The sequence below is a fragment of the Puma concolor genome, chromosome C1 (genome assembly GCF_028749965.1).
Source record: "Puma concolor isolate L17-30 chromosome C1, mPumCon1.1.hap2, whole genome shotgun sequence".
NCBI classification, from domain to species: Eukaryota; Metazoa; Chordata; class Mammalia; order Carnivora; family Felidae; genus Puma; species Puma concolor.
This window is the reverse complement of record NC_141674.1, coordinates 176,742,967-176,769,365: the sequence shown is the minus strand read 5'-3', so window position 1 is coordinate 176,769,365 and position 26,399 is coordinate 176,742,967. Positions and strand designations below refer to the sequence as shown.

General features: G+C 36.6%; 1 protein-coding gene across 12 annotated transcripts in view; it reads right to left on the bottom strand.

Annotated features, from left to right (window-relative positions):
- GULP1 (GULP PTB domain containing engulfment adaptor 1) overlaps positions 1-26,399 on the bottom strand; it is a 773,858-nt gene that overhangs the window by 132,775 nt on the left and 614,684 nt on the right. The gene's annotated exons all lie outside the window — the stretch shown is intronic.

The window sequence follows — 26,399 nt, the reverse complement described above, 5'->3', positions numbered from 1 at the left end:
ATAAATTTTAAATGCTACCACCCATTGTTTTAATTTCAAATGTGTCCATTATTTTACTTGCACACAAAGAATTTAACCTCTATAATTATTATTGAAAGAATAATTTTACTGGCATTCTAAAATTAAAAGAAATAAAGTTGTTAGCTGACATTTGACATTTCCACCTACTTTTTTAAAAGGCTATTTTTCATGTTTTTGAAGACCAATGATCTTAAACTGTCAACCCATCATTGTAAAGTCTAAGTCAAAATGTTTGCTTGTTCAGTAAACAGAAGCCATTTTAGATCTGTTGCATTATTTTAAACTTACAGAGCTCTATCGGCCAGGGCTCTTTTAATTCCAAATAAAGAAAAATCGATTCTAGCTTAAACAAGAAAGGGAGGAACTTTATTGATTTATTCAACCAAACCACAGCAGGTGGGCAGCACGTTGGTGGACAGCACTGGACCTGGGCTCAAAGTAAACCAGGCAGTTTCAGGCCTTTCTCTTTTCCGTCATTTGGGTTAACTTTAATTAAGATAATATGGCCTTTCCAGTTTCCCCTTTCGGATACGCTTCTAGTAGATTCAATGTGAGTGGACCATTGAGACTGAATGCAAACACCCACTGCAGAGGTTCCCAGATGCCAGGTAATGAAACCCAAGTCTGAGCAAGAGCGCCAAAGATTGGATTCCTAGAGCTGTGGAATACTGGCAAGGGCACTCACTGGGTTTAGAGGAGAGCAAACCTTGGTATCATTCCCCGCAACAAAATTGAGAGTGATTTAGTTAAATATCAACCCTCCTCAGCCTCAGCTTCTCAAACTTTGAAGGTCATAATAATCACTGACTTTATAACTAGGATTAAATGAAAGAGCATGTAAAGGGGCCTGTAGAGGGCATGATACATAGCTACCATGTATTATATGTGCTACAAAACTTCAAGAGAAATCTTGTGCTTTGTCCTAAATACAGTGATTGTGGGAGGATCAAAGATTTGGGCAAGAATTTGTAAACACTGAAGTGCTATGCAGATGTCAGTTATATTACATTCATCTCCACGTTCTGATGTGTGGAATGCCAATGCAGTGTTCCACTTGTCCCAATAAGGCTTTTTTTTTTTTTTTTTTTTTTAATTTTTTTTTCAACATTTACTTATTTTTGGGACAGAGAGAGACAGAGCATGAACGGGGGAGGGGCAGAGAGAGAGGGAGACACAGAATCGGAAACAGGCTCCAGGCTCTGAGCCATCAGCCCAGAGCCTGATGCGGGGCTCGAACTCACGGACCGCGAGATCGTGACCTGGCTGAAGTCGGACGCTTAACCGACTGCGCCACCCAGGCGCCCCCCAATAAGGCTTTTGATGCTAGCTGAATGCATTTGCTCTCTATGTAAGCAGACTAGGGTAGGCAAACCAGGATATAGGCCACTTCTAACACCTCTATTTCCCTATCTCTCCTCTTACAGTTCTTGTTTTTTTAAATATTTTTTAATCTTTATTTATTTTTGAGAGAGAGACACAGAGAGAGAGAGAATGAGTGGGGAGGGGCAGAGAGATAGGGAGACAGAATCAGAAGCAGGCTCCAGGCTCCTAGTTGTCAGTACAGAGCCTGACAAAGGTTTCAAACTCAAGACCTGTGAGATCATAACCTGAGCTGAAGTCAGACACTTAACCAGCTGAGCCACCTAGCTCCTCCAGCTGAGCCACCCTTCCTCCTACAGTTCTTAACACCATGCTGAGCATAAAGTCTTGACATACCTCTGGGGACTGACTAATATGAATTATTCTATCATTATGCCATTAATAGAAATGAAAATTCCCAATAATGGTGTAAGTGGAATCTCATCTTTTTTTTCTACCAAAAATAATCTTTGTGACAAAGTATTGAGTAACAAAGTATAAGATAATTTATGGTTCTACTTTCAAGTTGATAGCGAACAATTAAATCTGGATGTTTTGAATACCTTCTAATTCTTGCAAAAATGATGCTAAAAGGCTAGTGAACGCTACCATGAAATCAAAATTTGTAGCCATAACATACAACATAGGCAATAAATTGAAGGCAAGAGTTATTACAAAGTTGAAATACTATAATATCAAAAGAAATTCTTGTTTGTTTGATTCTGCACAACACACATTAAAGCCTCATTTATCCTGGAGGATTGAGGTATTGCAGTAATTATATCAGTAATTTTTCAGATAGTTTACGTTATATTTGGACAACCTAGCTTTTATCTTAATTTCTGTTTTACAATCTCAATCTAATTATGACAAAACAGCAAGCATACCTAAATTGAGAGACATACCATAAAATATCTGTCCCAAAGTCTTCAAAAGTGTTAGTGGAGGTCATGAAAGATGACTATCATGAGGTCATGATTAGTGGAGGTCATGGAAGATGGGGGACTATCACAGAGTGGCAAGAGGCTAAAGACACGTTGCAACTCGGTGTGATGTGGAAAGAAGCAGTTATCCCCTCTGTCTTTAACTCAATGCAAAATGACTTCTATAGCTTCCCAACAATAGACATAAATTATGTTGTTGTTGTTGTTTTTTAATGTGTTCTGGCTTTTAGGACTCTTAGGACCCATGCACGTCACACCCCAGTTCACCTTAATTTTACTCATTTTTTTAAAACTTGTTTAGCCCTTCTATGCCATTTCTTCACTTTTGAATCATCTCAGCTGTCATGGTTGTACCTTTTATTGTTAGAAAAATACAGGAAATGTATCAGTGAATAAGATAGAAATGACTCCCCTTTCTTATCACCTAATACTGCTTGGTGCAAAGCAGTCTTATTTCACTATGGTTTTCCTGAATCTCCTTACCCATAAATAGTACTCAGTGTAGCCTGTTTTTAGTATTTTACATTCTACATAAAGACTCATCTCCTCATGTTAACTACTACCCCATTCCACCCTTCCTCCAGTTGTCCCTTCCCCCAGAAACCATTCTTTCAAGATCACACTGACCACTGATAGCAATCTGGTGTAGAATGTTACAGAATACACACATGCACAGAGTATCTGTGTGTGTGCACATGTGCATGTGTGTATTTATGTACTTTCTGGTCTCATCTTTAAAGGTCAATTATTGGCTGAGTGACATCAACAAGATGGCAGAATGGTCCACCTCAGCAACAATAATTTGGTAGGCCATCCATGTACAAAAGTGCTTTTGGGGGAGTTTGGGATTCAGTCACAGGCCAGAAGCAGTCCTCTTCTCCTAAGCAATGCCCAGAGTTATACCTACCTGACCCCTAGAGACTGGCCCATTAACCAACCTACTACAAGTCCTGTGAAGGCCCTATAACTTAGGTCTTGCCCCTTTCAGCCATGTCCAGGAATGGACCGGCTACCCAGAAACTGGGCAGGAGACACACCCATCTGTGCCCTGAGGCAAGCCAGCCAACCTCAGTCTTATTGCAGAGCCTGAAATGGCCCTCTAATTCTGTTCCTCTCAGCTGTGGGCCAAAGGCAGTACTAGCCACCTAGGGACCTAACAAAAGACACACGCATGTGTACCCCCATTACCCTTAGTCTGTCCTGGATGTTGAAGCAACCCTTTAACCTGGCCCTTACCACTTTCAGATACATTATAGGAGTGGTTCTGCCTTCCCAGGAAACTAGTGGGAGACAAGTCCATCTACACTCCCAGAGGAAGGCCCACTGACCTTGGTCCAACTCAGATCTTAAAGCAGCCCTATGACCTGGCTCTAGTCCAGCTCTGCCCCAATCTGTGGGAACTTCTGACAGGAAGAATGTCCATCTTTGCCCCTAGAGCAGCCAGCCCTGTGACTTGGTTCCAGCCCCTATCAACAAATCACAAAGAAAGACAGAAAGAGGAAAAAAGGAACAAATGAACTATATGAGTCAGAAAACTATTCACAAAATGGCAACAGTAAGTTCTTACCTATATTTAATTACATTAAAATTAAATTCTCCAAACATTACAGAATGATTGAATGGATTAAAAAGTAAAACCCAGGGGCGCCTGGGTGGCTCAGTTGGTAAAGCGACTCAGGCTCAGGTCATGATCTCGCGGTTTGTGAGTTCGAGTCCTGTGTCAGGCTTTGTGCTGACAGCTCAGAGCCTGGAGCCTGCTTCAGATTCTGTGTCTCCCCCTCTCTCTGCCCCTCCCTTGCTCAGGCTCTGTCTCTCTCTGTCTCTCAATAATAAATGTTAAAAAAAAATTATAAAAAGTAAAACCCAACAATTTGCTGCCTATAAGAGAGTCACTTAGCTTTAAGGACACAAATAAAATGAAAGTGAAGGGATAGAAAAATATATTCCATGGAAATGGAAACCAAAAGAGAGTGTCGGGGGCTATCCAAATATCAGATAACACAAAACAGACTTTGTGTCAAAATCTGTCAAAAGAGACAAAGAAGGTCACCATCAAATGACAAAGAGGTCAACTCATTAAAAAAATATGAGAATAGTAATATATTTATGTACTCAACGCTGGAGCCTTTAAATTATAAGATAAATATTTTGGACCTGAAGGGATAAATAGACAGTAGTATGAAACTAAAGTAAAAAACAGACAAGATAAATGGTATTGAAAAGACACAAACAAAATGGAAAGCTATCTCATGTTCATAGATTGGGAGAATTAATATTGTTAAAATGTCCATACTGTCCAAAGCAATCTATAGATTCAATACAATCCTTAAGAAAACTCCAATGGCACTTTTGACAGAAGTAGAATAAAAAGTCCTACAAGTTGTATGGAACCAAAAAAGACCACAAATAGCCAAAGCAATCTTAAGAAAGAAGAACAAAGTTGGAGGCATCACACTTCCTGAGTTCAAACTATATTACAAGGCTATATTAATTAAAACAGTATGTTTCTGACATAAAAACAGACACAAAGGAGCAGAATAGAGTGCCCAGAAATAAACCCACCCATACGCTATCATCTAATCTTTGTACAAGGGTGCCAAAAACAAAAATTTGGAAAAGACAGTCTCTTCAATAAATGATGCAGGGAAAACTGGATATCCACATGAAAAAAAATGAAATTAGATGCTTATCTTATACCACTCACAAAAATTAACTCAAAAACCCAAAACCATAGAACTAGGATATAGGGAAAATGATGCTTGAAATTGGTTAAGACATATGCATATGATAGCAAAAGCAAGGGCAAAAATAAAGCAGTACTACCTCAAAGTGAAAAGCTTCTTTACAAGAAAATAATGAACAAAATACAAAGGCAGCTTATGGGTTGGGGGAAAATATTTACAAAATTTATGTCTGATAAGAGGTTGATATCCAAAATAAACAAAGAACTCATACAACTCAATAGCAATCAATCAATCAACCGATTAAAAAATGGTCAAAGGACCCAGATAGATATTTTTTCAAAGACATACAAATGGTATACACCTTCTCATATACAAGAGGTATATGAGAAGGTGTTCCATGTCACTTATCATCAAGGAAATGCAAATCAAAACCACAATGAAATATCACCTCACACCTATTAGGGTGGCTATTATCAAAAAGGCAAGAGATAAGTATTGAAGGAAGTTGTGAAAAAAAAGAACCTAACATACTGTTGGTGGGAATGTAAATTAGAACAGCCGTTATGAAATAAAGTATGGGAGTGTCAAAAAATTAAAAAATAGAACTACCATATTATCCAGCAAACCCATTTCTGAATGTATGTCCAAAAAAACGAAATCAGGATCTCAGTGAGTTATCAGTACTCTTAACATTCACTGCAGCATTATTTACAATGGCCAACATGTAGAAACCACCTACGGGTCCAGATGAATGGATAACAAATGAATGGGTAAAGAAAATATGGTGTGTATATGGAATATTGTTCAGTCATACGAAAAGAGGGAAATATTGCCATTTATAACAACATGAATGAAACTGGAGTACACGAGGCTAAATGAAGTAAGTCAGACAAAGAAAGACAAATACTACATGATCTCACTTACATGTGAAATGTAAAAATGTCAAACTCATAGAAATAGAAAGTAGAATAGTGGTTGCCAGGCACCAGGGGTGAGGGCAATGAGGAGATGCTGGTAAAGTATACATAGTATACATATTTTTAGTTATAAAATGAGTAAGTTCTGAGAATTGAATGCACAGCACGGCGAATAGTTAATAATGTATTGTAAAAGAGAGTAAATCTCACTTGTTCTCGCGAGACAAAAAAGGTGAGGTGATGAATATGTTAATTGACTTGACACATTTCATTTCACATCATTTCAATGCTTACATGTATTAAATCATCAAGACGTACACATGAAACATGTAACTTTTACTTGTCAATTATAAGTCAGTAAAGATAGAAGGAGTATTGATTACCATTCCACAGTATAGATTCACTAAAATTTATTTAACCCAACTCCAATTAATAGATATTTTCTGGTTTAGGTATATAGAAAGAATGCTGTGAAGACAAGCTTATATGTATGTCTTTGCTTAAGCATTTCTCTAGAATAAATTCTTTTTCCCCTTCTAACTTTAATGGCTCTATTTGCTACCAGAAACTTAGGGAATCAAGCTAACCAGAATGCCATATAAAATTATAAATGTGCTTTCAGTGAAGGGCTAGGCATTTCTCCACTAGTAAAACCCATGAGTTTTAGATTCTCATGCATGAAATCTATCCCTTCCCAACAGCAGAGGGTTTCACTTTTTCTAAAATTTATTTATTCTCTGGAATGTCAGGATTATCAGCTCACTATGACTTCCAAGCATTTATTGAACACCAATACTTGGTGAGAACTCTAATCCCCTAGGGACATAAAAACGAATGGGATATGGTTTTTAAAGAACAGTAGGATTTTAAAAACGATAATTTAATGATATTCCTAACTTGAGAAGATAATTTATAGAGAGTTCTCCTCCCCTCCAAAAAGCATCTCCCCCAAACTTTTTAAGTACTGAATATTTGTGGAATATACCTACCATAAAAATGGAGGCATTTTGTATTAGATTTCATATATATATATATGTATATACATACATATATATATATATATATATATATATATATATATGCAACAAGACTTATTGTAATGGCATAAAAACACTGAAAGCAATAACATAATTTTAAGCACTGTGCAAATTTAGGTATGTCTTCTCTAAATAGCATATAGCTGAATTTATATTTATTCCAGTCTAATAGCATGTCTTTTTTTTTTTTAATTATTTTAATGTTTATTTATTTTTGAGAGAGAGACAAAGTGTGAGTGGGGGAGGGGCACAGAGAGAGGGAGACACAGAATTGGAAGCAGGCTCCAGGCTCTGAGTTGTCAGCACAGAGCCCGACACAGGGCCTGAACCAACGAACTGTGAGATTATGACCTGAGCCAAAGTCGGATGCTAAACCAACTGAGCCACCCAGGCGCCCCTAATAGCATGTCCTTAACCAATTTTATCTATTTGCATTTATTGTGATTATTGATGTATTTGGGTTTGTTCATGCAAATTTATTTTGTGTTTACCTATTCCTTAGTACACATTTGTTTGTTTCCTCTTTCTGTCCTTTCTTATTTCTTATTGGATTCTTACTGAAGTTGAATGAATTACTGTTCGCAATTCTCCACTCTCTTGTTGTAGTATTATATATACACAACCTCATGGTGGCTGGCTTTGGGCTTGGGCATGTGACTCACATTAACCAATGAGATGCTTAAAGATGAGATGTAATCAGGGACTTGAAATGTACCTGCACCATTGTTTTTGAACTCTGGTTCGTTCTGGATAAGATTTTACATTAATGTTAGACTGAATTTCTTGTACACACTGGTAGTATATATTAGAAATCCCCTCATTTCATTTTTAAGCCTGATGATGATTTTTCTCCTATCAAAGACTTCATACAGACAAAAGTGTCCAAACTGCTTGCCTGGGTACTGACAGGTTTTTTGTTTCTGCTTTTGTTTTGTTTTGTTTTTAATCTCCTTGTCACAGTGGGAGCAACATTCAAGCTTTATGTATGCAGCTGGATGTCAGCTACCCTGTTTTAAGCAAGCCCGAGGCCGTATCTTCTATCCCAGCTTTACATTTCTGTTTCCTTCTTTAGAATGTGGCTATGCACTTAAACATTTTTTGGATATCTACGAAACATTTCTATCAATATGAAATAGAGGGAGGGTCAGTCCACCCTTAGATTAGCTTGATATTTACCCAAAGTTACTCAAACAGTCTGTGCCTGATTAGCTTATTTGAACTTGGTGTAACAAAGAATCGTTGGAAGAAACTGAGCAAAAAGGTAGGAAGGATAATAATATCAAAATTCATTCTCACTTTTGGAATGCCTCTCACACAAAAAGCCCACCTGAGCATGGCTGAGTTGTGTCATCTATTCATTAAACAATTACTTTTTAACGTCCTATGATACTCTGGGGAATCAAAGACAGCAGGACTTGGCTTTAAGGACAGGACAGTCTAACAAGTAAAGATTTAATATGTGCATATATATAAATAATAAATAATAGAGAGTGAAAGTATCAAAAGAGACAAGGAGATAAAGGCATATGAGAGAAGAGAAGATCATTCCAGCTAAAAGGCAATGATATTTTGATACAATAAGAAATACATATTTGGTCTTGGTCTTGGTTCCTGGCATAGAGCTCCTAAAACTTTTGTTACTTAAATGAGCCCTTTGCAACAGTTCCAGAGTTAATGTTAATGAGGTGGCTCCAGGAGATGGGGGTGGGGGCTCTGGTTGCCACAGGATTAGGTTAGAAGGTAGGAACTTTCAGTCCTACCCTTGGACCTCTGGGGAAGAAAGAGGGGCTGGAGAGTGAACTCACCACCAATGGTTAATGATTTAACTGACCATGCCTCATAAAACTCTTTAAAGGAAGGGGTTTAGTTAGAGAACTTCTGGGCTGGCAGACAAGATGCATCCATGTGCTAGGAGGGTGGCTCACCCCAAACTCCACAGGGACTTCCCTCCAGACCTCACTGTATGGATCTCTTCCTCTGGCTATTCATTTGCGTCTTTAAAATGTCTGTTGTAATAAATTGGTGATGGGAGGTAAACAGTTTCACTGGGTTCTGTGAGACATTTCAGCAAGCTATTGAATGAGAAGAGGAGGGCATGGGAACCCCTCATTTATAGTGGGGTAGTCAGAAGTACAGGTGACACAACCTGGGACTTGTGATTGGTGTCTGAAGTAGAGGTATTCTTGTGGGACCAAGCCCTTCACCTATGAGGGTCTGTGCTAACTCTGGGTAGACACTGTCATAACTTAGTTAAATTGGAGGACATCCAGTTGGTGTCAACCAAGAACTGGAAAACTGCTTAGTGTGGAAAATCTCACCTATCAGTTGTCAGATGGGTAGTGAGTAGAAGGAAATAGTTGTTTTGTTCTGTTTTGCTTTTTTTTTCTTTTTTCCTTTTAGGAGGACATTGAAAAGAGGCCCTGAAGAAATGACCCTTTCCTTCTTCCTTGGTTCCTTCCCTCCTTTTCTTTCCTTTTTCTTCCTTCTTCTTTTTCACAGATATTTACTGAGCACTTTCCTGGTTTCCTAGCATTGATCTGAGTGCTGGGAAGGCATAACTGAAGAAGACAAATGCCCGACCTCATGATATTCCAGGGAGAACAAGATGGTGGGAAGCGAATAATAAATAAAAATATATAACAATCTTAGGCAGTGAAAAGTACTATAAAAAGTTAGGCAGGGTAAAGGGGTAGAAAGTGATGATGAAGCACAATTTTAGAATGAGGGTTTGGATACGGAAGGTAAGATGACTTTTAAGTAGAGACCTGAGTCAGGGAAATAGTAAGTCAAGGAGATATCTACAAGACTAAGAGCAGGGGAAAGCCTGGCATTTAAAAAAATAGTGAGGAAGCCAGTATACGGTGGCTGCAAGTAAGGAGGAAAGTAGAGAAGCAGAGGTCAGAAGGGCCTGGATTCTGTAGGGCTTCATAAACATGGTAACAAGGTACAAGCTCTGTTTTAAGTATAAAAGGAAGACAATGGAAATATTTAGCAGAGAGGTGATTTAATCTGACTTTTTATTAAAAAGTATCACTCTGGCAATAAATAAACCATTGTAGGGAGGGAATGTTGGTGTAAGAGTGAAAGCAGGAAGGCTGAGCAAGAGGCCCGGGGGAAACAATACATGAAGGCAGGGTTTTCTAAGCTGTTGGCCACACAGAAGTGAAAATTGGCCAGACTGTGCATGTATTTTGAGGGTGAAGCTAAAAATTCTTACTTATGGATGAATTGTGGGGGATAGGAGATTTGAGAGAAGGTGAGAGATAAGTGTTCTGTGGGTTCGTAAAGGCAAAGAATGAGAGGCAAACTTGGGCATCAATTGTGAGTCCAAGTTTCTCCTTTGGACACCTTCTAAGCAATTATATATTATAGTTCTGTACTAATATTATTATTGATTCAAAAAAAGCAAACAACACTTTTTTAAAAATAGTCTTAAAGCAAAAATTCCTGTATCTGTCCTTTTCTTCATGCCTTAGGCTGGTTCCAGTTACCACAAAAGAAAAACCTGGGTAACCATGTAGCTCAAGTCCCATTTTTCTCTAACCACCAAAACCAGAGAGTATGACATCTTAAAAATGCATTGTGCTTACTTGTCATGTTGGTTTGATCCCTTCCTGACCTGGTCTATGAGAAGCACTATGCAGTACAATTGTTTTAATGTTTAAAAATATTCAAGTGAATATTAACGTTAGATTATGCCACTGATTGGATTATCTGGTAGGCAGCTATAGTTGGGTCCTTCTTAGTAGTCAATGTTTAAATTGCTGAGATTTTAGTTTCTTACTTTATGTATTTTTTTTACATTCATCAACTCACAGTGCAAACTGTTAATATGTAAATCTTAGCTTACAGCATCAGTTTGTAATCATTTTGTTTTTAATTAAAATTACTTTATTTTCTTTCATTAGTAAGATGTTTTTCTTTAAGGTGGACTAAATGTAATGGTTCTAAATAATGCTAATGAAAACCATCAAAAATGTCCACATAAATTGATGTTTAATTTTAAATCCTGCACTCAGTGGGGTCAAAAACACAACCAAAAAACTCTTGATAGCCAGAAAGTATGTATGTTTCACAGCTGATCTATAGGCATAGTGTGTGCACCTCTGGGGAATTAACATCTGATTTTGGATGATATGATACAACACACTAGTAACTGGTATTTGTTTGATCTCAGAACTGCTAGAGATTTTGAATAGTCAATTAAAAACAAAATCTCCTTAGTCTTTTATGAGGGTGTAACTTACAACTCCAAGCACTTGGATTGCCAAAAAAATATTGAAGCCAAAGTGGAAAAATAAATGCTATTTCACCTCTCAATACAAGAAACAGATGATACCAATGTATGATCAATTGTAACTTCAACTTGATATGTGCAACGGCCGATTAGACTGTGTGGTGTGGGCTCTGAATTTTAAAGAGGTCTGAAGAACATTCTCAAAAGGAATCAATAAATTTAGCTCTTAATGGTCTTCATTCCTGGAGAAAAAAATGTAGCCTGGAAAGCATATTTCTATAAACGATTCAGGGGCATTGCCTCATAATAGTCTGTCAGCTAACAGATATTAATGCATAATATAAAAAACATAATTTGATGGTTTTCACATACTAAAAACAAGGGTATCTTAGAAAAGTCATGCTAGCAGAACTGGTAAGGTAAATCTGGAAAAAAAAAAAAAAAGAAGGTACCATTATGACTAATGCTGTGGTTCAGATAAGTAATAAGACATGTTAGCTTTGTTGCACAACAGCCAGATTATATTCTTACCTATATGTCAAGTGTTAAGGATATAGAAACAGAAATACATAGTCCCTCTTAAAGTACTTCAGTATTAAAAAAGTGGTTTCAAATAGTTTTCTTTATGAAGACTATATATAGAAAATGTTTGAGCATATGCCCAAACACATACAAATTAATATATGCCTGTGTATAATACATTATATTCAGTTATAAATATATGTACATGCCACTTTCTTAATACAAAGTATATATATATATATATATATATATATATATATATATATATATATAATTAAATATACCTAAAAATACAAATTGAAAAGTATGAGATAAAAATGATTCTGGGGGTGCCTGGGTGGCTCAGTCAGTTAAGGTTAAGTTACCGACTTCGACTCAGGTAATAATCTTGCAGTTTGTGAGTTAGAGCCCTGTGTCAGGCTCTGTGCTGACAGCTCAGAGCGTGGAGCCTGCTCCAGATTCTGTGCCTCCTCCTCTCTCTGCCCCTCCCATGCTCATGCTCTGTCTCTCAATAATAAATAAAAGTTAAAAGAATTTTTTTTAATAAAAAATTAAAAAAAAATGATTCTTAATAAAAATCTCAGCATTTCTTTTCCCCTTAAATTCCCCACAGGGATTCATGTGTCCTACTTTGGAAATCACTGATAAAAGGAAACAGACAATAAAATGTACTAATTGCTGGGACAGAGACATGAACAGGTTTCTATAATGGGAGTTTGAGAGAAGCATCTATATCAGTAAGAAAGGTAATCCCCAAATAAAATGATGAGGGTCCAAAGACCTACACTCTGATAAAACAGAAAGATCACATCTATGATGTTATAGTGTCTTTTGGTATTATCGTATCTCCTGTTAAGTTTTGTTAAGAAACAAAAAAAATCATTGCAAAATTTTTTGTAAAGGTGATAATGGTTGCATAGTTTATGAATTCTTCCATTAAAAAAAAGACAAAGATATCAAAATTAAAAATACAGGAAGAAAACCAGCAAACTCGGTGACAGGGCTGAATTTTAAGATAGCCCCAAGATTCTGGCCTGCTAGGGTACACACTCTGTACAATCGCTGAGTGCAGGAGCTGTGACCATAATAGGTTAGCACTCTCAGTATTACCTTAAGTCATATGGCAAAGATGGAAGAATTTGCAGCGACAATTAAGGTCCCACAATAGTTTACTTTTGAGTTAACCAAAAGGGAAATTATCCTGGGTGGACCTGGTTAATCAAGTGAGAGACCTTTAAAAAGGGACTGGGCCCTTTCAGAAAAGAGAGACTCTTTCCTTTGGGCCTTGAAGAAACAAAGAGCCATGTTATGCACTGCCTATGAAGAGAGCCAAGGCTTTCCCTAAAATTAAAGATTCCAGGAAGAACAGACTTTGTCTCTTCTTTGTTGGCTTTGCTATGAATTGTACAACTGCAAGGAAATGAATTCTGACAACAACCTGAGGGGTCTTGGAAGCAGATGCTTTCCTAGGAGAACCTACAGATGAGAATGCAGTCCAGCTGTTAGGCAGAAGCTGGATGAGCAATAGAAGGAACGCTCCAAGTTCTTGAAGGGGAAAGAGAAACAGGAACTAGAGGCAAGGACAGTAATAAATAAGCTACAGATTAAAAACCCAGGGGAATGGCATCCTGACCTTGTGGCTTCCAAGTCCTTGGGCTGACAGATCAAGTGCAGAGCTTGTGTTCTCCTCTTCTACATCTGTCCCAAGGTTACCCCTAGGCTCATTATAATGCATTTGCAGGGTGGGTTCAGCTCCACCCAGTGGAGGAAGGCTGCCATGTTGGTTCTGGTACAAACTTTCCTGGGTCAAAAACTCCCCCTCCCAATCTGTGGGAGGAGTTCCCCAAATGATTGGGAGCAGCCTCCATTAGAGACCACCCCATGGTATGACAATGCTCCTCCCAGCCCAGAGAGACACAACAAATATCCAATCCCAAAACAACCTAAGGCTGGTTCCACCTCACACAACCCGCCCCTTCTCCCACCTTGAGAGTGCACCCTATTTTTAACAAACTGCTTTGTGCTTGCCACTTTCCTTTTAGCCTTCTTTATTCCAGCATGGTTATCCATGTAAATTTTCCCTTGGGGAATCCAAGGAACAAGACAATGTAGATTCTCCCACTGGTAACATGGCCAACACTTACTTTCAGCCTTGTGATACCCTAAGCAGGGAACATAGCTAAGGAGGTCTGTGGAATTTCTGACACACAAAAACTGAGAGGTAATGACTGGCTATAGTTCTAAGAAGTTAAGTGTTTTATGCAGCATAGAATTTCCTACAAAGAATAAAAAACTAATGACAGAATATCTCCAAGAATTACATAATGCATTTGAGCGAGCATAAACCATTGACAGCCAGACAGTCATGGTATCAGCATCGGTGACGGAGATAATAAAGGAAATCAAAAGTCCATTTAACACACCAAAATAGTCAACAGGTTCTCAGCGACAACCACAGTAACTGAGAGGGCATTTTTTCATTCCAACTCACTAAAGTGAGCAGAGGTTGGTGTTAAGGTCCAAAAGGGTCAGGGCAATTTGGACCCTAAGATTTTCTAAAAGCTACACATTGAAATCTCCCATTAAAGATAAATTCTGGGAATAGAAACAAATTGAAGTAAACTGGAATAATAGTGACTAAAGAAAAAGTCTAGAAAAATTGGGGGGAGGAGACAGGCCCAGGATAAATCTGAAAGTATGAAGCTATAATTTGTCTCTTCAGGAAAACCACCAAACAGAGTTTAAGAGATGTGAAGCTAGAAAAGATATTGTAAGCCATTACTTTTGTTCAAAATTTCAGCCAACCTCACCTCATGCTAAAAATTAAAAATGGGAAAGGAACTGTATTTACATGAGTGCCATGTAAAGTTGTAATAAGAAAATAAAAGAAAATGAGGAGAGAAGAACACCCTTAGAAGCAATGAAAGTATGCCAAAGAGCGTTGCCAACAAATTAGATTCAAACTCTAGCCTAATTTTTCAAAATGAACCAAAAGAAATCAAGAACATAACTGAAGATATGAAAAGACAGCATCAATAAAAATTAGAAAAACTCAGAGATTAGGTGATAGAACTCAGGAGATTTAGAAATAAATGAAATAACCAATTTCAGAAGGGAAAAATAAACCAGAAAAAAATGCAAACACAATGGCTAATGGTATAAAGAAATAAAAAATAAAAATAGGAAGCATTTTTAAGTTAAAAAAAATAAAGTGAGGGGCCCCTCACTCAGTCAGTTAAGCAACCAACTCTTGGTTTTGGCTCAGGTCATGCATGATCTCATGGTTTGTGCATTCGAGCCCTGCATTCGGGTCTGCACTGATGGTGTGGAGCCTGCCTGGGATTCTCCCTCTCCCCCTCTCTCTCCACTCCTCTCGTGCTTCTGCACTCTCTCTCTATATATCTAAATAAACTTTAAAAAAAGAATTAAAAAAAATAAAGTGATACAAAGGATTTGAGAGAAAGTCTCAAATACAGAATGCAAAAAAAAAAAAATAATCCAACATATTATAGTAAGTCCTCAAAGAAGAAAGCCAGAACAACAGGACACAATGAATACAAGAAATAAAAATTAAAAAGAAAAACTTTACTCAAATGGAAAAAAAAAGATTTAAAAATATGTACATATGAGTAGTACTTTGAATACTTGGGCAAAATCTCCAAAATGATCAACAAGAACACATATTCTAATCAAATGCTAGTAAAATTTAAAGTGAAAAAAAAAAAAAAACCACTAGGAATCTGGGCAAAAAATTCCAAGGCATTTATGAAGGACAAAAAAAACAGACTGAAATAAAAGTTTTGACAACAATGCTTTATGGCAGAAGGCAATCAAAGAAAATGGTAACTAATGACTTAAAATCAAGCAAATAATTCTGAAATATTAAGTTGCATCCAACAACTGGTGTCTACCTGTGAGAACTGAGGAAACATTCCAGTCAGTTCTTTTTTTTTTAATGTTTATTTGTTTTTGAGACACACAGAGAGAGAGAGAGAAAGAGAGAGTGAGCACAAGGGGGGGAGGGGCAGAGAGATATGGAGACACAGAATCTGAAGCAGGATCCAGACTCTGAGCTATCATATCAGCACAGAGCCTGACACAGGGCCTGAACCCATGAACCATGAGATCATGCCCTGAGCCGAAGTTGGATGCTTAACCCACTGAGCCAACCCAGGCTCCCCTCCAGTCAGATCTTCTTTAAGTATCACTTTCAGGCAGCCAAATTAACTAAAGAAAAAATAACAGAAGGCTACTAGTGAACATTAAATATATCTTCACTATACAAAGACTCAACAACAAAAAGACAAACAACCTAAAGAAGAAATGGTCAAACGACTTGAATAGACATTTCTCCAAAGATATACAAATAGCCAGTAAACACATGGAAAGATGCTCACCATCATTAATCATCAGGGAAATGCAAATCAAAACCCTAATGAGATACCCACTTCTCACACTCAATATAATCACTAAAATAATAATTAAATATATATATATAACAAGTATTGGTGAGGACAGAGAAGCCAGAATCCTTATAAACTGCTGGTTAGAATGTATAATGGTACAACCACTGTGGAAAACATTTCCTAAATTTAAACATAGAATAACCCCATCACCCCACAACTGAACCAAAAGAATTTAAAACAGGTACTCAATATTTAGACACAAATGCTTCCAGCAGTATTATTTACAATAGCCAAAAGATAGAAACAACCCAATGTCCATCGATGGATAAATAAACAAACCATGGTATAAATATACATTGGAATATTATTTAGCCATTAAAAGGAATGCAGTATTGATATATGCTAGTTAAAACATGGATGGACATTGCAAACAATGTGCTAAGTGAAATAAATAAGACACAAAAGGCTAGATATTATATCATTTCATTTATATAAAATATCTAGAAATAGTAAGTCTATAAAGACAAAAACTGAATTGGTGATTGCCAGGTAGTATGGGGAGTTGGGAATAAAGACTGACTGCTTAATAGGGATGGAGTTTTCTTTTAAGGTGATGAAAATGTTTTGGAACGAGATAGATATGGTGGTGGAAAAACACTGTGAATGCACTAAATACCACTGAATTGAAAACTTTAAAATGGTTAATTTTGTGTTGTAAATTTCACCTCAAAAAAAAAAAAATGAAACTTAACCAAGTTAAGAAAATGATCACCAGTACTGGGACATATAATGTAGCTCTTGAGACACTGAGAACACAGCATAAGTTCTGTGGTATTCATGCAAAAAAAAAAAGAGCATAACTTGAATCTAATCAGGAGGAAACATCAGACAAGCCCATACTGAGAGACAGTATACACAGTAGCCATATTCTTTAAAAATGTCAAGATAATGAAAGAAAAGGGAAAACTGGGAAACTTTCCAAACTGAGAGATTAAACAGACAACTAAATGTAACATGCAATCCTTGATTGTATCCTGTACCTATGAAGCATGCTGTTGGGACAATCAGCAAAACATTATAGAGCCTGTGGGCTAGATGATGGAATTCAATGTTATTCTGTGATTTTGATAGACACTCTGTAGTTTTAAAGGACAATGTCCTTGTTTTTGTTTTTTAATTAATGTTTATTTTATTTATTTAATTTTAATAATAATTTTAATGTTTATTTAATCTTAATAATAATTTTAATGTTTATTTCTGAGACAGAGACAGAGCATGAGCAGGGGAAAGGCAGAGAGAGAGGAAGACACAGTATCCAAAGCATGCTCCAGGCTCTGAGCTGTCATCACAGACCCCGATGTGGGGCTTGAACTCATGAACTGCGAAATTATGACCTGAAGTCGGATGCCCAACCGACTGAGTCACCCAGGCACCCCAATGTCCTTGTTTTTAGGAGAAAGTCACTGAAATAATAAGGGGTAGTGAAACCATCATGTCTGCTACTTAATCTCTAACGGTTCAGAAAAAATATTATATATGTATATGTTAGTTATTATGTATTACATAGTATGTGTATAAATGTATGTATATGCATGTATATGTGTGCATATATGTATTATACATAAATACACATACACATGCATATGTGTGTATGTGGAGAGAGAGAGGAGGGAGGGAGAAGAAATGATATGCCTAATGTAGTAAAATTTCAACAAATGAAAAGCCAGGTGAAGATTATATGGAGTTCTTCATGCTACTCTTTTTTTTTTTTTTATTTAAAAAAAATTTTTTTAACGTTTATTTATTTTTGAGACAGAGAGAGACAGAGCATGAACGTGGGAGGGTCAGAGAGAGAGGGAGACACAGAATCTGAAACAGGATCCAGGCTCTGAGCAGTCAGCACAGAGCCCAACGCGGGGCTTGAACCCACATACCGCGAGATCGTGACCTGAGCCGAAGTCGGACGCTTAACCGACTGAGCCACCCAGGCACCCCTCTTCATGCTACTCTTAAAACACTTCTATACAACAGAAATTTGCTATATTTTTTTTAAAAAGGGCAGAGTATGCCATAATTTCTGGACCCTACTAATTACGTACAGTGAGAAGAGGACACAGGCAGGAGAAGACAAGGATTGAGAGCAATCTTCTTTAAGTAGAAATTGTTTTATAGACTGAATCTTGAAAACAGGTAATTTTTTTTGAAATTATGAAGAAAAATTAAATATAAAAAGGATAATTTCTGAAAAAAAAAATGATCCTAAATATGAATCCAGTTTGTACTACAACCACAAAGACATGAGCTATTTCGTGTGATTCTAAAAGAGAAGAACTTGACCTAATATTTCTGAAGGGATACATCATAAGGGCATAAGGAAGTACAAATACATTTTAAACTCTTTTCAGTAATCATATAGGTGGGGTAGTACTGGAATTGCTATTCTGAGTCTCCTTTGTATGTAAATTGGTGTAACAATGAATAACGAAGTATTCTAATTCTATAATCTTCAGTGTTGAGAACTGGGATTCTTAATGTAGGTGAAAGGAGATATATACTTAAAACAGAAATCGTGAAATAAAAAATCTGCAATCTGATTCTGAACTGGGACAATGAGTACAAATTGGTGACATAGCCTTATCCGTTAAAAAAAAAAAAAAAAAAAAAAAAAAAAAAAAAATGTCTATTGAAACAACTAACTCCAGGAACAATGAGCATCCTAAGTTTTGATCTGAAAATACTATTTCCCACTAAAGAAAATAAAGTTGCTTGCACGAATGGCTGATTGAAGATCTGGGATAGAAAATGTATGAGGCTGAGTAGAGGCTGAGGAGGCCTAGATGATTAAAATAGGAAAACTTCACCATGGATTAGAATAATAACTGCTGTGGATTGAAACATATCAAATATGTTTAATTCTATGAGCTGATACTAACAACTCAACACTCAACACTGGAAAAGGCTAGAAAACAAATTCATTATTTTGAGAACCAGTAAATAAAGGGTAAGAATCAACCATTTATACCTTGACTTTCCCATAGAAGTTGTTTCACTAGTTAACCCAATAGTAGATGAAGCACAATTTTTTCCTTAGAAGTATTGCGCGAATTAATGTAAAAGTAATGACGGAATAGGAATATTCATTTCAATCCCTTATAAACTAGTAGAGGCACTGAGCATCAATGGCTACCAGCATCAAACAAGAGAACCAAGTGAAAGCAGCATTCGCTCCTGATGTAAGAACACTACACCACTGTAAAACAGACTAGAGAAAATGAAACCATACCTGATTCTGATTAAACCTCTATATTCAACTAATGTGTCACAGGAAATTCAGACAACTGAGGAACATGTTAAACTACCCCACAGGGATGCTATCACTAAAATCCAGGCCGTGGGGAAACTGTACAGCAGAAAGGATCAGGCGTCTTCAACACTGATTTGTTACACAGGAAAAAAGAGAGAAGGATAAGAGAGAATATTATTGGCTAAAAGAGACTGAAAAGACATATGAAAATTGCAAATCACGGTGCCATTGGGGGAATATGGGTTCTATTTAATACAAGCAAATGGAAAATATGATGTTTAAGAGACAATTGGAAATTTGAAGATGGCTGTCTACTGATGTTACTGAAGAATTATTATTAATTACTTGAATGTGATAATGTTATGGTAATTGCATTTAACCTGGCTTTATCTTTTGGAGATTCACACAGAAATATTTACAGATGAAATGATATGATGTTGGAATGGGCATCAAAATAACATTAGGAGGGAGCTGAGGAATGAGCATATGGATGAACAGAATGGCCATGCATTAAAACTGCTGAGGTAGTTGATGGATACATGAGCATTCATTACACTACTCTGTCAACCTCTGCACATGTCTGAAATTTTTCATAATAAAAATTAAAAGCAATTTACAACTATTATAATGAACTCAATTTAGCTGATATTAGCAATTGGAAAGTGTTTTTGTATTGTAAAATTTTATACATATGATGTAAAAAAAAAAGAATAAAAGAGTCGCAGTTCTGGATAGGTATATTCCATGTGTTACTAGTCAGTAGTCTCCTTTGTCATCAGTTCAAATAACATTCTTAGGTACTCAATTTTACAATTGACATTGTAACTTAACTGAACGATTTTTATCACAGGTCCTGAGAATGATTCCTCAATAGTTGCACATTTATGATACAATTATTTTTAATATCTATAGTAAATGAAATACCATAGTACTCTGAAATGAGGCAAAGGTATTTAATTTTAAAAAAGGTTTATATTAGGAGTGAAACTCAAGCACACACACACACACATCGTATATTTACACATATATACACACACAAACATTTTTAAAAATAGAAACATAGAAGTCTGAATACAGGATATAAAAAATTTTAAGTGCTATTTTCAACTCAACTCTATCCATTTTGAAATGCTAATTGTGAACATTCATATTTCTGTTAATTCGTCTGAAAATGATTTTGATGTATTAAATTTTTCACAATAAAATCTTTAACTTTTAACTTACTAAAATTTTAACAACTTGGATAATACTGATTAGCATAGAAACTATTTTTCATCACATTTACAAAATTTAAAGTAATGCTTTCTTGGAATCTCTAAAAGATTGTTTCAAAGGATAGCAATCAGGTCATAAGCATTGAATCTTTGGAAGAATTTACTGTTTTATTCAAAAATAATATAGAAGGCATGGGGTGCGTGGGTGGCTCAGTCGGCTGAGCATCCGACTTCGGCTCAGGTCATGATCTCACAGCTTGTGGGTTCAAGCCCCACGTTGGGTTCTGTGCTGACAGCTCAGAGCCTGGAGCCTGCTTCAGAATCTGTGTCTCCCTCTCTCTCTGCCCTTCCCCCACTCATGCCATGTCTCTCTCTGTCTCTCAAAAATAAACATTAAAAAAAGAAAGTAATATAGAAGGCATATATATGTGACAGCATTGTGTAGCAGAAAAAAATACCACCTTAGGAATAGATAAAAACAGGTTCTAATTCTCAATAACATTATCTACAAGGCCTAGAGAAAATCATGTATTGCCTGGAACATATTTTCTTTCATTAGTACCATAAATTAGAAATGAAATATTCCTATAAACACTTCCAATTGTTCCAAATGAACAAAGATATTTCCTCACCTCTAAGATGGAATTATAATACCAATACTTTACTGGGCTCTCTGAGTATACTGCTAAAGAAAAGCTGGGTACAAATATTAGCAAAGACAGTTTCTCAAAAATCCACCCTCAGCTGGTAGAACCTGACTTGTCTTTCATCCTCAGGAGCAGTGAATGAACCAGAAATAGCCAAGGAAAAGAAGCTATCCTTGGTTGACTTTTGAAAAGCAGACTATTTAGTTCTAAAGATTAACCTGAATACCTGATTTTGACCAACTCATCTTCTAGGTAATATTTGTCAGAAAGGAGGTCAAAGAGATATTTGAGAAGGCCAGAAATCTGGAAACTGAAGCAGCAGAGAAATAAATGTGCCACATAGGGTCAGTGCCTCTAATTAGCTCAGGCCAAGAATCTCCACTGCTTTCATATATGGCCACAAAGTGAGAAAGAAAGTTTTATTATGTCCTGTAACCTGTGTGTCCTAGAAAATGCTTAGAAAAGATAAAGGTACTTTCAGTAATAGTTGAGAATATTTCTGTTTAATATGCTGCATAAATTCTTTTTAAACCAAAATTTCTACTTGAAGCTCAATGTTGATTAGTAATTTTATTAAAGTTATTTAATTTGAATTATATTTATTTACTTACATTTCTTTTTCGTTTTCCCTTTTGACCTGCTTCACCCATTTTTCCCACATCCCAACATCTCCCTCTGGCAACTACCAATCTGATCTATCTATGAGCTTGGCTTTTTGTTTTGTTTTGTCTTTGAGAGAGAGTGAGAGAGGGGGAGAGAGGGAGGGAAGTGGGGGGGGTGGAGAGAAAGAGAGACAGAGAGAGCAGGGGAAAGGGCAGAGAGAGAATCCCAAGCAGACTGCACACTGTCAGCGCAGAGCCTGATGCAGGTCTCGACCCCACAAACTGTGAAATCATGACCTGAGCTGAAATCAAGAGTCAGATGCTAAGCTGACTGAGACACCCAGGCACACCGAGCTTGGCTTTTTAAAAAATTTACTTAACATTCCACATATAAGACAGATCATATGGTATTTTTCTCTCTGACTTATTTCACTTAGCATAATGCTCTCAAGGTCCACCCACGTTGTCACAATGGCAAAATTTCATTCTTTTTTATGGCTGAATAATAATATTCTATTGTATATTTACACTGTATCTTCTTTATCCATTCATCCATCAGTGGACACTTAGGTTGTTTCCATATGTTGGCTATTGCAAGTAATGCTGCAATTAGGGGCACCTGGGTGGCTCAGTCCGTTAAGCATCCGACTTCGGCTGGGGTCATGATCTCAGTCTGTGGTTTCAAGTCCCGCATCGGGCTTTGTGCTGACAGCTCTGAGCCTGGAGCCTGCTTCGGATTCTGTGTCTCCCTCTCCCTTTTACCCTCCCGACTCATGCTCTGTGTGTGTGTCTCTCTCCAAAGAAACTAATGCTGCAATGAATATGGGAATGCACATATCTTTTCAAGTTCATGTCTTCATTTTCTTTGGACAAATACCCAGAAGTGGAATTGCTGGATCACATGGTAGTTCTATTTTTAATTTTTTGAGGAACATCCATACTGTTTTTCATAGTGGCTGTACCCACTTCCAAGTCCATCATTAGTGCACAAGAATTCCCTTTACTCCACATTCTAGACAACATTTGTTATTTCTTATCTTTTTGATAGTTGCTATTCTAACAGGTGTGAGGCGATATTTCACTGTGGTTTTGATTGGCATCTCCCTAATGATTAACGGTGTAGATTACCTTTTCATGTGCCTGTTGGCCATTTGGATGTCTTCTTTGAAAAATGTCTATTCAGATCTTCTGCCCAACTTTTAATCAGATTGCTTTTTTTGCTCTTGAGTTGTAGAAGTTATTTATATATTATGGATATTAACAGATATACGATCATATATCAGATATATGACTTGATTTATTCTCCCTTTCAGTAGGCTGGCATTTCATTTTGTTAATTCCCTTTGTTGTGCAGAAGCTTTTCAGTTTGCTATAGTCCTACTTGCTTATTTTTGCTTGTGCTGCCTTTGCATTTGGTGTCAGATTAAAAAATCATCACCAAGATCTACTTCAAGGAGCTTACTGCCTATGTTTTCTTCTAAGAGTTTTATGGTTTCAGGTCTAATGTTCAAATCTTTAACTATTTTGAGTTAATTTTTGTGTATGGTTCATTTTCATTCTTTTGCATGTTGCTGTCCAGTTCACCCATCACCATTAGTTGAAAAGACTGTCCTTTCCCCATTGTTGCTATTGGCCCTTTGTCATAAATTAATTAATCATATTTGTGTGGGTTTATTTCTGGGCTCTCTGTTCTGTTTCATTGGTTTCAGGCCAATACATATTATTTTAATTACTATAGCTTAGTAATATAGTTTGAAATCAGGGAGCATGATGTTTCCAGGTTTGTTTCCTCTCTCAAGATTGCTTTGGCTATTCAGGGTCTTTAGTAGTTCCTTAGAAGTTGTAGAATTATTGGGGCGCCTGGGTGGCGCAGTCGGTTAAGCGTCCGACTTCAGCCAGGTCACGATCTCGCGGTCCGTGAGTTCGAGCCCCGCGTCAGGCTCTGGGCTGATGGCTCAGAGCCTGGAGCCTGTTTCCGATTCTGTGTCTCCCTCTCTCTCTGCTCCTCCCCCGTTCATGCTCTGTCTCTCTCTGTCCCAAAAATAAATAAACGTTGAAAAAAAAAATTTAAAAAAAAGAAGTTGTAGAATTATTTGTTTTACTTCTGTGAAGTATGCCATTGGAATTTTGATAGGGATTGCATTGAATCTATGTTGCTTTGGGTAACATGGACATTTTGACAATATTAATTCTTCCAATCCATGAGCATGGGATACCTTTCTATTTATTTCTGATTTCAATTTTTTCATTAATGTCCTATAGTTTTCAGTATATAAGTTTGTCATCTCCTTCGTTAAATTTAATCCTAGGTATTTTATTCTTTTTGATGCAAATATAAATGCTATTATGTCCTTGATTTTTCTTTCAGATAATTCGTTATTGCTATATAGAAATGTAACACATTTTTGTGTATGATTTTGTATCCCACAACTTTACTGAATTTATTATTTCTTTCTTCTTCTTCTTTTTTAAATAGGCTTCACACACAGCACAGAGCCCAACTCAGGCTTGAAGTCATGACCCTGAGATCAAGAGTCAGTGCTTAACCAACTGAGCCACCTATGTGCCCCAAGTTTATTATTTCTAACAATTTTTTTGGTAAAGGCTTTAGGTTTCTCTATCTATATTATCATGTCATCAGCAAATAGTGACAGTTTTACTTCTTCCTTTCCAGTATGGATGCCTTTTTTTTTTTTTTTTCCCTAATTGCTCTGTCTAGGATTCCCAATACTATATTGAAAAAAAAAAAAAAATGACAAGAGACAGCATCTTTGTCTTGTTCCTGATCTCAGAGGAAAAGCTTTCAGCTTTTACCAGAATATGTTTGCTGTGGGCTTGTCATATATGGCCTTTATCATATTGAGGTACATTCCCCCTATACCCGCTTTGTTGAGTTTTCATCATAAGTAGATGTTGAATTTTGTCAAATGCTTTTTCTGCATCTATTGAGACAGTCACCTAATTTTTAAAAGAATTTGATTATTATTATTTTAGAGAAAGTAAGTGGGGGAAAAGGAGCCAAAGGAGACAAAGAACCGTTTTGTTTTAAAGTTTATTTATTTATTTTGAGAGAGAAAAAGAGAAAGTGCACTCAGGTGCACAAGCACATGGGGGAGGAGCAGGGAAAATTCCAGGCAGCTGAATAAGATCATGACTTGAGCTGAAATCAACAGTCAGACACTCAACCGACTGAGCCACCCAGGCACCCCCAGATAATTATATGATGTTTATCATTCATTTTGTTAAGGTGGTGTATCACATTGGCTAATTTGTGAATGCTGAAACATCTCTGCATCCCTCGAATAAGTCCCACTTGATCATGGTGCATGATCCTGTTAATGTATTGTTTAATTTGGCTTCCTAATATTTTGTTGAAGTTTTTGCATCAGTGTTCATTTGAGATCAACTATAATATTGGCCTATAATATTCTTTTCTTGTGGTATCTTTTTCTGGTTGGGCTATCAGGGTAATTAATGCTGGCCTCATGAAATAAATTTGGAAGAGTTCCCCCCTTTTCTGTTTTTTTTTTTTTTTTGAAGAGTTTTAGAACAATTGAATTTGAATTCTTCTTTGAATGTTTGATAGAATTTACCAGTGAAGCCATCTGGCCCTGAACTTTTGTTTTTTAGGATGCTTTTAATTATTGATTCAATGTCCTTACTAGAAATCAGTTTGTTCAGATTTCCTATTTCATCATGATTCAGTCTTGGTTGGTCATATGTTTCTAGGAGTGTATCCATTTCTTCTAGGTTGTCCAATTTGTTGCATGTAATTGTTCATAGTATCCTCTTATAATCCTTTGCGTTTCTGCAGTATGTATTGTAACATTTCTCATTATATTTATTTGAGTCCTCTCTGTTTTCTTCTTGGTAAGTCCAGCTGAAGGTTTGTCAATTTTGTTTATCTGTTTAATAAACCAGCTCTTAGCCCTCAGTGATTTTTGTACTAGATGTGCACGTATTTCAATTAAATTACTAAATGTATCAGTTTCATAATATAAAGTGAAAAGCAAGTCTAAAATAAATTTCTATTATTAAATTACATGTTTGCCAAATAAGAAGCAAAACCTCAAATTGACTAAGACAATTTTAATATAGGATGAGACTGAAGGGCATATGTATATAAAGAAAATATAAAGAAGGAAGTTCAACATTTTTCTTTTGAATAAAAATACGGAACAGCTACTTAGCTCTACTTAAGGCTCTTTTCCACATGAAAGCAAAAAGCACCCAGAGTTACATTTCTAAAAACAAAGACCTCATCTTCCATTATCTTCCTTTTGAGTTCTTCATATTTCCATTTTTTGGCATTGCTTGTCCCTCTGCCCTGAAAGCTTTCTCCCATATTAAGCAGGCATTTGAGTGTTCTACTCTCACAAAAATGGTCAGTGCCTCATGTATAAGTCTCTATATGTTCTCCATCAAACTATCTTAAATTATTCATTTATACATGATTTTACCTACTAAACCAAAGCTCTTCAAATGCAAAAACATGTGCCTTCTAT